The sequence below is a fragment of the Hibiscus syriacus genome, unplaced genomic scaffold (assembly GCF_006381635.1).
Source record: "Hibiscus syriacus cultivar Baekdansim isolate YM2019G1 unplaced genomic scaffold, ASM638163v2 tig00110383_pilon, whole genome shotgun sequence".
NCBI classification, from domain to species: domain Eukaryota; kingdom Viridiplantae; phylum Streptophyta; class Magnoliopsida; order Malvales; family Malvaceae; genus Hibiscus; species Hibiscus syriacus.
Window position 1 is genome coordinate 612721 of NW_024062714.1, and position 13731 is coordinate 626451.

Genomic DNA, 13731 nt, shown 5'->3' on the forward strand with positions numbered 1-13731 from the left:
AACAAACAACTCAGAAACAGAATAGGGTTTGTAAATAAATCAAAGTTAGTGTTTTGAACGGCCAAAATCCGGTGCTTTAATTCATGTAGACAAGGAAGCACATCGGCTACTGCTCCAAGAGAAGATGGAAGCTAAAGATTGGACGAAACACAATAGTACCGCTATCTTTACTTGACCCCTCCTGGGAATCCTACGGCCCGCCATTCTCTTAGAGTAAATCCCATCGTTGATCCGTGCCCTCCTTGTACCACCCATATCTGTTATCTTCTAGTGTTTAGTGATATAACAAAACCTCTTTAGTTCGGAGAATTTAAAGTTTGAAGTAAGTAGTGAAGTGGTGATTTTGTCTGAAATTCAAATTTAGATTGGATTTAATTGGTAGACAGGAGAATTGGCTTTATACAGTATGTAGAAGTGGCTGCGGAGTACGCTTCGATAAAGTCCCCTAATTAAGGGCTGCTCTTAGGACTTACGGAGTATTATTTTGCGTCGGATTTGACATCGTGGACTGACTGGTCCAAATTTCTAGGGCAACCAAGATAAAGGTGAATGGGAATCAATTGATTTCCCCCCAAAAAGTAGAGTTCTTGATGATCAAGTAAGATGCACATTGATCACATGCGTTTTTTTTTCATTTTGTACCGGTTCAAGCCTTCAAGGAAGTATTATTATTATTTATTTTTGAAAAATAATAATTTCATAACAGCCCAAAAGAGCAAGGGAACAAATACTGCGATGATCAACAGAGCACCCAGGTTGCTGTTTCCAGAGAACAAAAATCAACTTAGCACCAACCCAAACGAGTCAAGGGTACACTGGGTCATTTTGTTTACATAAGCACAATATTTGTGATAAGAAAAGGAGAAACTCTTAAAAATATTCTTAAGGTAAACATATTTAATTTTTTTAAAATATAATCTTGCTTATAAAAATGCAGGGCAGTCTGCGTCTAACCCTTTTTTCCAGCTAAAAAGACTTTTTTTATGTTGCAATTGCCACCAATCCTATAAGATGCAAGTGATTCAATGTATAAGTACATAATATATCACCTTTTTTTTTGTTGAAAAAATGTCTAAATGGGGTTAGGACTGAAATTTGACATTGTGAACCGGCGGCTGACCATAAAGTGACACCTTTCTTTACAACATAGCAGACAAAATGTGAGAGAAGACTGAAGAGATGAAAAGAAAAGGTACATTGAACCCAAGATTGATGATGTTGTTTTACATTTATCTTTGAGGGTAGGTTTGGGTCGTTACCGATTAAATGCTTGTGCCAGATGTTTTCAAGTCACATTCATCTCGGTACTAAAATTTTATCATTCCCACTGTTAAGATTTTTGATGACGACGATGAAAGGGATAAGGCAACCGTCCACCAACAAATATATATTTATAAGAATGTTAGAGGTTTATTTAGTTATTATTTTGGCTTTACTCCTTAATTTTTTAATTTTGTGGTTGATTTATTCGTTTTGATTTATTTTTCTGTACAATATACTAGATTCTGAAAATTGCATTAAGGGATGTTTGGATGGAAGAAATAATGATTACTGGGGTGAAAACTTTTTTCCAAAATTTAATACCCATGTTTGGATGGAAAATATTCTCAATTGGAAGTAATAACTCATTCCCAATAGTAATTTTTTAAAGGTGTTTTACCGGGAATGTAATTCCCACATGTTACATAAGTATTTATCTATTTTCATGAGTTTGGACTAAAATACCCTTAAAACAATATAATTATTTCAAAAATACCTCCCTTTGTTCCTTATCCTTTTCTGCCTATGACTTAGCTTCTTTCTAGAAAGAAATTTCAGTTTTTTTTTCAATCCTTAAAAAATATGATTATTTTTTTAATAATAATAATAATAATATTTTTAATTAATAAATTAAAAATATTTTCTAAAAAAATAATAAAGTAATCCCTGCACATTTTGGTAGGTGTAAAATGATTCATCTCTTAAAATTTTCATTTTCTTATTTAGTTAAATGTTGATGTAAAATTTTAATATATTTTTAAATAAATAATGTAAAAGTTAATATTAATTATAATTAAAATAATATCTGATATATTTACTCTTTTATTCTACCCATTTATCTTTTAACTTTTATAAAAAATTATATATGAATTTTATGAATTTAAATTTTATTAAAAAAAATATAAAAATTAAAAATAATAAAATATTATATTTTCTATGAATTTTTATATAAATATTTTTCATTTGACGTGGGCATTGGTGGGCATGATGTATCTAACATGGCATTGAGTCAGCAGCTTCTAGAAGGTCCACTCAACGCTTCTAGAAAGACAAAAAGATCAGCCACGTTTTTGAAATTCGAATTCAAAATTATCTTATGCTTTTAGAATTTTAGTTTGAATATTTTCAAGAATTATCTTTAGGAATTATCTATTGTTTTTAGAAATTATCTTTTCATTATTTTTAAGGATTTAGAAAGCTATAAATACCCCCTCAGGTTAAGCTTGAAAACTCATTTGAATTTCATTATTCTTCCTTGCTTTGGGATTTATAAAAGTTTTCTTTATTTTTTATTTTTTTAAATGCTAAGTATGATTGTTATACTTAGCTAATTTCTCCATAAGCCAAAGGCTGAAGTGATAACTCAATTTCGATTGTAAGGATTGAAAAGTACCAAAAATAACTTCAGGTTATTTTCTCAATTTTCTGGAGAAATAGGATTGGCAATCGACATATCCTTTAAAATCAAAACGTTTTTAAATCAAAAGTTGACGTTGGATTGGATGTTGTTTTGGTTTATATTTGGGAGGAAAAACCAGTTGGTAGCAAGTTTGACTTCCTGTGAACATACTTAGCGGCGGTTCGCTAAGGAAAATTGAGACCAGGTTCGATTCTCATTGAGATAACATAGTCTGAGTCGGGGTTTTTTTCCAAAGCTTTAAACTGAGTTGGTGTTAATGACGATAATAGTAGTTAGTCCACATAAGGACTGGAATTCAAAGATAGCTTTTGGATTATCAGTTTACAAGAGATAGAAACAAGTTATAGGGGTTAGGCCCTGTAGAATATAACCGACAGATATCCGAAGTGAAAATCTATTATGATGATCAGATGGAATTAATGCAAAGCTATAGTCTGAAACTACTTTTACAATAAGTTTTCTTATCTTAATATATTTTTATTTATTTATTTATTTATTTTATCCTCATCTCTTATTATTTTTAAACAAATTAAAATCTTTTATTTTAATCTCATCATTATCTTTTCTCATCTTTATCCAGATCTAAAATTAGAAAGTCCACAACTACAGAAACTCCAAAGTCCATATGGACTGACCCTGCTTCTCTTTACTATTATTTCCTTTTATTTATTTATTTTTTGAGAAGAAGGAATTATTTGACAGTATTATGACGCCTTTCAAATTGACGTTGTTGCTAGGGACTTTGGCTAAAGTAACTGATAAAGTTATTTCTTTTTTATTTATGACCAGGTGTAATCCAGGTGATTTGGTAGAGTTAGATCCAGAAATTGAAGCACGAGCCAGAAGAATTCACGTAAAAACGTTTCGAGAAAAAAAAGAAAAACGACAATAGAAACAATTAGAGCAATCAGATCCAAAATTAAATTCGGAATGATCATATTCCTTCAATATAAACGAAGAACCGATAATCGAAGATACATTAGGCACAACCAACAAGCCATAACCAATGGCAGATTAAACGATTCGTCGGTTAATTGCAGCACCTACCGTTGGTTAATTGCAGCACCTACCGTACAACAAGTTATTTGCATCATTTTTCCTCAAGGCAAAACTTTGTTTACTCAAAAAACGTAACTTGTTCATCTTCTTTTTATATTCCATGAACTTCCCAGTGATAGTTCACACAAACATCTCTAAGAGTTTTATATGGTCTGTTTAAGCATGAAACCTCAGGGAGTATTTGAAGACCAAATAAAACTATAAGCTTTCCCTTTTTCTTTATCTGGTTTAGTTAAAGAATGACTATTTTATTTACCTCCCAATTCTATAATACATAGGTTGATTCAACTCAGACTTTTCTTAATAGGTTTTTCCCAGCAAAAAAAGCAAGTGAATTAAGGAAAAACATTATATGAATAAGATAAAAAGATGAAGAATTGTTTTACGATTACTGAGAGTGATTTAAGAAGCTTTGTGCAAGCTACCCAGTGCATGAATTATCCTAGCAAACACTCCTCAAGTATTTCTATGAATGGTTGTTTCCAATGGAGACGAAGACTATAAATGCTGCTAGTGGATGAGCTCTTGTAAACAACACACTAGTTACAACAATGAAATTAATTTCAACAATGGTTGCAACTCTCAGCAGTTTGTCACTTCAAGTGAAGCCAGCCGACGAGTTCACGAGATAAGTATTATTTCCTTAAACAACAAAATCAATAAGTTACCTGACGTAGTTAATTCTTTGGTTGCAGAAAAAATTGGAACAGAGTGTGGAATATGTACAATGCCAGATCATCCAATAGACTGATGTCCGATGTTACAAGAAGAAGCTGGTATACAAGTGAACACATTGGGAAAATTTTTGGGACCTCCTGAGGCCTTACAACCCATACAAAAACACTTACAACCTAGGTTGGAGAGATCATTCAAATTTTAGTTACGTACAAAACCTAAGGCCTAATCAAGCCTATCAATCAAGGCCACCTCTACCACCTCATGAACTGCCAAAGTCCTCTTTATAATCTATCGTTGACAGGTTGACTCTTTCTCAAGAAAAATTCTACAATCACACTAAGGCTCATTTGCAAGAAATATATAAGCAGATTAGTCAACTAGCTCAGGCCGTGAGACATTTTGAATCACAAAGTAAGCTTCCATCACAAACTTAGGTGAACTCAAGGGAAAATATTAACGCCATCAACCTCCAAAGTGGTACAATTTTTTATCAATCAATCCCAGAGGATGTTGGCACAAATCCCTAAAAGAATGAAGAATAATTGAAATCCCAATAAGAAGATAAAATAACTGACGCATAATCTTATACAGACAAAGGGATTGACGCAAATCCCCAGAAAATAAGAAAGAAGCATCAAAATCCGATCCAACACTATCTCCCTATGTCACCCAACCTTCTTTTCCTTCAATGTTAGTAAAAAGAGACAAACAAGATAAAGAAAAGGAAATCTTGGAAGTATTTCGGAAGGTTGAAATCAACATACCCCTCATTGACTTAATTCAAAAAATACCAAGGTATGCTAGATTTTTTAAAAAACCTCTGCACCACAAAAAGAAGGCTCACCAAAACTGAAAAAGTAAATTTGGGAGAACATGTTTAAGTTATTTTCCAACAAAATCTTCCACCAAAGTTAAAAGATTAAGGTATGTTCTTTATACCTTGCAAAATTGATAAAGCTGGAATTAAACGTGTAATGTGTGATTTAGGGGCTTCTATAAATATTATGCCTTTATCTATGTACAACTTACTTTCTAAGGAGCCTTTGAAGGATACAAGAGTAACAATACAACTGGCAAATCGATCGATAATTTATCCTGAAAGACTCTTAGAATATGTCTTAGTTAAGGTAAATGAGTTTATATTTCTGGTAGATTTCTATGTCATTGACAGGGAAAATGATCGAACGAGTACTTGTTCAGAGATACAATTGGGTCGTCACTTCCTTAGCACAACAAATACAAAAATCGATGTAAGAAGTGAGATTCTTATAATGGAGTTTGACGGTAAGATCGTAAAATTTGATGTATACAAAGCAATGTGTTATCCTGATAATGTTGCCAGTATAAACTTTGTTGATATTATTGAACCTCCCGTTAATGATTTTATAGAATATAACTTTATTGATAATCTATGCAGTGAATTTGAAAATGAAATCAGGGAGTTTGAGAAAAAAATTTGGTTAATTCTGATTTATGCTTTACTCCCTCAAATCCTTAAATGCTACGTTCTGTTTTGCAGGCTCCTCAAATCGATTTGAAGAAGTTGTCAGAACACTTAAAGAACACTTTTTTTTGGGAAAAATATATACTTTGCCAATAATTATTTCAGACAAGATGAAAAGGATTTGTAGAAAAACCTATGAGAATGCCAAAATCTATTAAAAAAAGAATTATATGGTTGTAGAATTTCTCATAAGGAAATTCTTAATTGCAAAAAGCGTATGAGATACAGGAAGTATTTCTGTTAAAACCTATAATATGAAAACATGTCGTCGAGCTAATGACATTAAACAAAAATGCTAAATAGGAGGCAACCCATTTTATTTTTAGTAAATTTTATTTTATTAGGTACTTATTTTATTTTATTTAAATTTTTTGAATAGATTCGAATTTAAATCGAATATGCATCTTTGGAGTAATGTTTCACAATTGGAGATAATACTTTATTCAATAGGCGGCGCAGTCGATTGTAAGACACCATGGTTCTACCAATATGTCCATCTTTTGTCTTCATTAGACCATTGAAGTATTTTTGTTCACTCTCTTGTGTTTTTCTTTACATATTAGGACAATATGGTCTAAATGAATATGTAACACCCCCAACCCGTACTCGACCAGGATCCGAGTCCAAAGTGTCACATTGACTTTTCAAAATATTTTTCCTTTATAAATTGGTTAAAATCTAAATTCATAATTCAATAAAATGGACAATTACATAAGTTGAAGACATTTGATATTACAAAATCCATGGGCATTCTCTTTCATATCATGGGCATTATACCCCTAGCTCTCATTTCACATAACATGGGCATTCTCTTTCATATCATTTCCCATATTCACATAAACATATAGTTCATTTTTCATGTATCACATATCATATCTCATATCTTGTGATCATGTAATCACATTACTATCTTCATATATCTCATTGTTATATGTCACACATACTTATACTAATAGGGTTCACTGTCATTGAACTTAGTTCACTTTTTCATGTTATCACACATACCCATAATCTTATATTTCCTTTAATAACATATAGACTTACGCATATACTTATATGTACTCTTTAATGTAATTTTCTCAGTAATGCCATATACTCATACCCTATAATAATTTCACCCATGTCTCCCTCTTAAAGTTTATACTATATGCTCATATAGTCTTATTTTATCCTATAAGTAATTTATACTCATCTTATCTCACTTTTCCATTTCATTCACATAAATCATTTATGACCGTTCAAATGATTTAATTTCACTAACCTGAATTCATACGGATCATATAACCTATATTACTTATCTCACATTATTTATCTACTAGTTTAATCTATTTATTTAATTCAATTTCACATGACTCTTATAATACTCTTTCATAAAGCTTTGTAGTTCTTCGCTTTATAACTCCTATACCATAGTTTCCTTTAATTATAAATCTTCCCTATATAGCTTATCTTATAATTTTTTATCATCATTTATGTTTATGCCCCCTAATTTATATACTATTTTCATAAAGTCTTATACCATTTTTTGTATAATCACTTATACCATATAATATATCTTATACTTGATTATCTTCTGTTCACATATATTTATATCAAATAATTCTTTAGCTTATAGCCTATGTCATGTGTTCATTTCATTTCTTATGTCTTTATCACATAGATTATTTCATAATCATATAGATCATTTGTATTGTTTCACATGACTTATCACACTAACATATATTTATACAAATCATGTAATATACATAATAACATGTTAACACATATACTCTTGCACACATATAAATTATAACAAACACATACTTGTATCTATGAATTCATGTATTTTAATATTGGAAATAGACTTATCGCAAGTCTTATTTCCCATTGAACATCATATACTAAATAATGTGCACTCATCTGGCCTCACTTGTCAACACCAATTCCTTATCTCTTATTGATGACTATTACATGACACCTTGTCCAGACATTGCTCTCGATTGATATTTATACAATCACACGTATAATATACATATCAACATTTCACTTGGCATACTCTAATCTTTCATTTCTTAAACTAAAAGAAATATTTATTTCCATTTTCCTTTGAAGTGTATCGATACACACTATAGGGTATCGATACATCCCTTCACTGATGTATCGGTACACTGCCTATATATCGGTACATAAATTACATTCGAAATTTTCATTTTCAAGGGGGTATCGATACACTCCCTAATGTATCAATACACCATGAAGATGTTCTTCAAAATTGGTCTTAGTGTATCGGTACCTGTTCATAGGGTACCGATACACCCTGCCCAAAACAAACCTTTTCACCTGAAAATTCACTCAATTCAGTGCAATTGTTTCATATTTCATCCCCTTACATATTCCTAACTTACATACACATGCTTAAACTCATTAATACTTATTTACCACATCTTAAACCTCAAAATCCTATCATCCAGATAAAATTTAAGAATTAAACTAAATTTTTAACATGTTCCAAATTCAATTGTATTACTTCATATCTCTTAATTAAGTTGATGACAAGTCAAATTTGGCTTCCAATTTTACTTATCAACTCTATTCCAAGTTTTCATTCAAAAACTCCAAATCTTTAATCTCTTCTAACTTCTTCATCCTTTGATTTTAAGATAACTTAAGTTTTCCTTAAGCTTAATTATCATCTAATGATCATAACCCAATCTTAATTTCAGCTAAATATCAACCAACAAGAAATCTTACCTTTGCTTGGATCTTCACGTACGAAGGAATAAGAAGAAAGTTTCTGGAGAAATCTCTCGTTTTCCTCTTAATCCCCACGTTTTATAGCCTACAAAAAGAAAGATAAAAATATTTCTTATCAAATGACTATTTTACCCTTCTTTCTTTCCATCTTTACTAATTAATCACACTAACATAATTTTCCCATTAAGTCCTTGAAGTTTTCAATCTTTTGAAATCAAACTTCAAATTTTTAAAACTTTTATTTTAGTCACTAACCCTTATTTTGGGATATTACAAATCTCCCCTCCTTTTAAGAAAATTTGTCCTCGAATTTTCATTGCACATACCGATAAGAACATATCTTTTGAAATCAAACTTCAAATTTTTAAAACTTCAATCTTTCGAAATCAAACTTTAAATTTTTAAAACTTTCATTTTAGTCACTAACCCTTTTTTTTGGGATATTACAAATCTCCCCTCCTTTTAAGAAAATTTGTCCTCGAAATTTTATTGCACATACCGATAAGAACATATCTTTTAATATTCTCATGTTGCTTTCTTTACTTTATCCTTTCACAATTTATAATCAATGATTTGCCTTTCACTTCCAAAGAACCCAATCCATTTGTCTTTTCTCTCATTCGATTCTACATTTTTCTTTGACCTTTCTAAAATCCATATAATGTCAGTCATCATGTAGACAGTAATATCCACTCTCATCACTCCACATCATAAATCAATCTATTTTTTTCATTAATCTCTAATTATTTTATAACAATACCAATTTTTTATTCCATCTTCACTTGACCAAAAATACAACTTTAAATCTTCTTCAAATGTGATTAAACATATACTTTACGTAATCAAACAATCTTTTCACATCACTTTGCACACTTTTCTTACTTCTATATCGAACTCATCATCTACACTTCCATATAACCTTTGTCATACTTAATCCTTTAATTCTTTTTTTTCATTTAACTTCCTTATCCCTTTACTCCTCCACAAATCAAAATCTCCTTGTAACATAGATCATATATTTTCTTTAGGTTCTCATACTCTTTTCATATCGCTTATACTTATCCCTGATTACCGATCTTTATCACATTTTCATAACTCTAATTATCGACTTCACTTATACAAAATCTCATTCTTTTCCATCTCTTGTACTTGTATTTCTTTCTTTAAAGCTCCCTTTAGCACATATAAATACTTATTTCCTTGCCTACATCATATTTATATGATCAGAATACACAACCACATTCAGATCCACGTTATACTTGATTAATTTAATTTTATCTTTTATTCACATCTTATAACTCTATTATTCATACTATTACAGTTAATCAGCAACAACTTTTCAATCTAGGCATAAGCCCTAATCAGACTAATCATATACATCTTCTCAGTTGAAATCCAATCAGTGTAATTTACTCACTTATCAAACCCACACTCTTATTCATATACAGTATTATTCCCTTGTCTCTTCTATTACCTTATATTTCTATGATCAAAATACATAATCATATCTCAATCCACACCATAATTAGTTTACCCTTACATCATCTTCTAATCCTTTTAACTCTAATACACTTACCATTATATAACTCTGTTAGTCAGCACCAATTCTTCCAATCTAAAGCATAAATCTTCATTGAACCATTCATATGCATTCTTTCTAGTCGGAATTAACCTATCAATAATTTACTTAACTTATCAAATCCATATCCTTCCTCAAACACTATGCAATTTCCTTTGCTCAATTCAACATTCCAACTTCCTCTGTCTTATAAACTAATCACCGATGTACCCATTCTTAAACTCTTATGAACCATATCTACCTTATTTTCCTTCAAATTAGTTAACTACTATTCATTCAACTTATCAAGCTACACTCTTATCCATACACATTACGATTCTCCTGTTTCAAATTCATAAACTATGTCTTCATATTTCTGATGAACTTATCATTGAGATATTTATTATCGAACTTTTCCAAACTAATAGCTGTATCACTAAATCTTCTATCATTCTCATGATAACATTTGTTCACTATACTTCAACTCATACGTATAGTAGCTAAACTACTTCATCTAACTTTTCCGCTTTAGAACAATGGAGACTTTATAACATTATTCTGATATGATTTCAACTTTCTGAAATCAACATTTGATCTTACGAGACACTTCCTGAGGTATCCGCTCTTCATCCTGCCTGGTCAGGGCAGGTGAATTGCTATCACCATCAGGTCAATCACCTCTCACTTCTTTCAAAATTTTCATTATTATATTTCTATTATAACGTATAAATCTAATTCTATTAGTAAGACAATACACTCCTTACACTATCATATCAGAAATTTTCACTTTATGTTAGCATGTACACATTTTAAAAACTCTTTTACCTTTGGTTTAAGCCTAGAATAGGCTAAACCTTAGATCTGATACCATTAAATATAACACCCCCAACCCGTACCCGACCCGGATCCGAGTCCGAGGTGTCACATTGACTTTTCAAAACATTTTTCCTTTATAAATTGGTTAAAATATAAATCCATAATTCAATAAAATGGACAATTACATAAGTTGAAGACATTTGATGTTACAAAATCCATCAGAGCATATCCAATACAAATCTTTTATTACATGTCAACTACAATTAATAAAACAACATACATAAATTTCCCAATACTTTTCTGATCAGAACTTCGTAAAGGAGTGGCTAACTTGTCTTGCTCCTCATAGCTTCTCTTTCTTCTTTCCAGAACCTACGTGTGAAACATTCACACGCTAAATCTATGAATTAGTGAGGCATATAAAAAATATAAGGTAACTTTAACTCCTATAATGCATGAACATATAATTATATTATACCATACAAAATTCATATGTCCTTTCATATAACAAATGCATACATATGTATATATATACTAATATTGTTATCATTCACATCCTTTTTATTATCAATATTATTTCATTCATTCCTTTAATCTTGTAATCTTATCCTTAACCTTTATGCATATCATATATCACATAGATTAATTCAAAATAAATCAAATATATCATCATATAGTTTCTATAATTCATCTCATATAATATAAGCATGTACAATATATATATATATATATGAGGTATTTATTGTTATTTCTGTCTTAGCCCATGTACATATATGAAAAATAAAGATATATGAGTACATTGAGGTTGTGCACCTATGTTGCCACCACAACTGGTATAAATATCCACTGAGTGGCATGTGAAATTGTCCCGAATGACCTGTGTATATCCCGAAAGACCTCTATATTTCCTGAAGGACCTCTGTATGTCCTGAAGGACTGATGAACCCTAAACTCTTGGCATGCCAACTATACCCCTAGCTCTCATTTCACATAACATGAGCATTCTCTTTTATGTCATTTCCTATATTCATATAAACATATATTTCATTTTTCATGGATCACATATCATACCTCATATCTTGTGATCATGTAATCGCATTACTATCTTCATATATCTCATTATTATATGTCACATATACTTATACTCATAGGGTTCACTATCATTGAACTTAGTTCACTTTTTCATGTTATCACACATACACATAATCTTATATTTCCTATCAATAACATATAGACTTACGCATATACTCATATGTACTCTTTAATGTAATTTGCTTAGTAATGCCATATACTCATATCCTATAATAATTTTACCTATGTCTCCCTCATAAAGTTTATACTATATGCTCATATAGTCTTATTTTATCCTATAAGTAATTTATACTCATCTTATCTCACTTTTCCATTTCATTCACATAAATCATTTATGACCGTTCACATGATTTAATTTCACTAACCTGAATTCATACAGATCATATAACCTATATTACTTATCTCACATTATTTATCTACTAGTTTAATCTATTTATTTAATTCAATTTCACATGACTCTTATAATACTCTTTTATAAAGCTTTGTAGTTCTTCACTTTATAACTCATATACCATAGTTTCCTTTAATTATAAATCTTCCCTATATAGCTTATCTTATAATTTTTATCATAATTTATGTTTATGCCCCCTAATTTACATACTATTTTCATAAAGTCTTATACCATTTCTTGTATAATCACTTATACCATATAATATAACTTATACTTGATTATCTTCTGTTCACATATATTTATATCAAATAATTCTTTAGCTTATAGCCTATGTCACGTGTTCATTTCATTTATTATGTCTTTATCACATAGCTTATTTCATAATCATATAGATCATTTTTATTGTTTCACATGACTTATCACACTAACATATATTTATACAAATATTGTAACATACATAATAACATGTTAACACATATACTCATGCACACATATAAATCATAACAAACACATACTTCTATCTATGAATTCATGCATTTTAATAGTAGAAATAGACTTATCGCAAGTCTTATTTCCCCATTGAACATCATATACTAAATAATGTGCACTCACCTAGCCTCACTAGTCAACACCAATTCCTTATCTCTTATTGATGGGTATTACATGACACATTGTCCAGACATTACTCTCGATTGATATCTATACAATCACGTGTATAATATACATATCAGTATTTCACTTGGCATACTCTAATATTTCATTTCTTAAACTAAAAGAAAGATTTATTTCCATTTTCCTTTGAAGTGTATCGGTGCACACTATAGGGTATCGATACATCTCTTAACTGATGTATCGGTACACTGCCTATGTATCGGTACACAAATTACATTCGAAATTTTCATTTTCAAGGGGGTATCGATACACTCCCTAATGTATCAATACACCATGAAGATGTTCTTCAAAATTGGTCTTAGTGTATCGGTATCTGTTCATAGGGTACCGATACACCCTACCTAGAACAAACTTTTTCATCCGAAAATTCACTCAATTCAGTGCAATTGTTTCATATTTCATCCCCTTACAAATTCCTAACTTACATACACATGCTTAAACTCGTTAATACTCATTTACCACTTCTTAAACCTCAAAATCCTATCATCCATATAAAATTCAAGAATTAAACTAAATTTTCAACATGTTCCAAATTCAATTATATTACT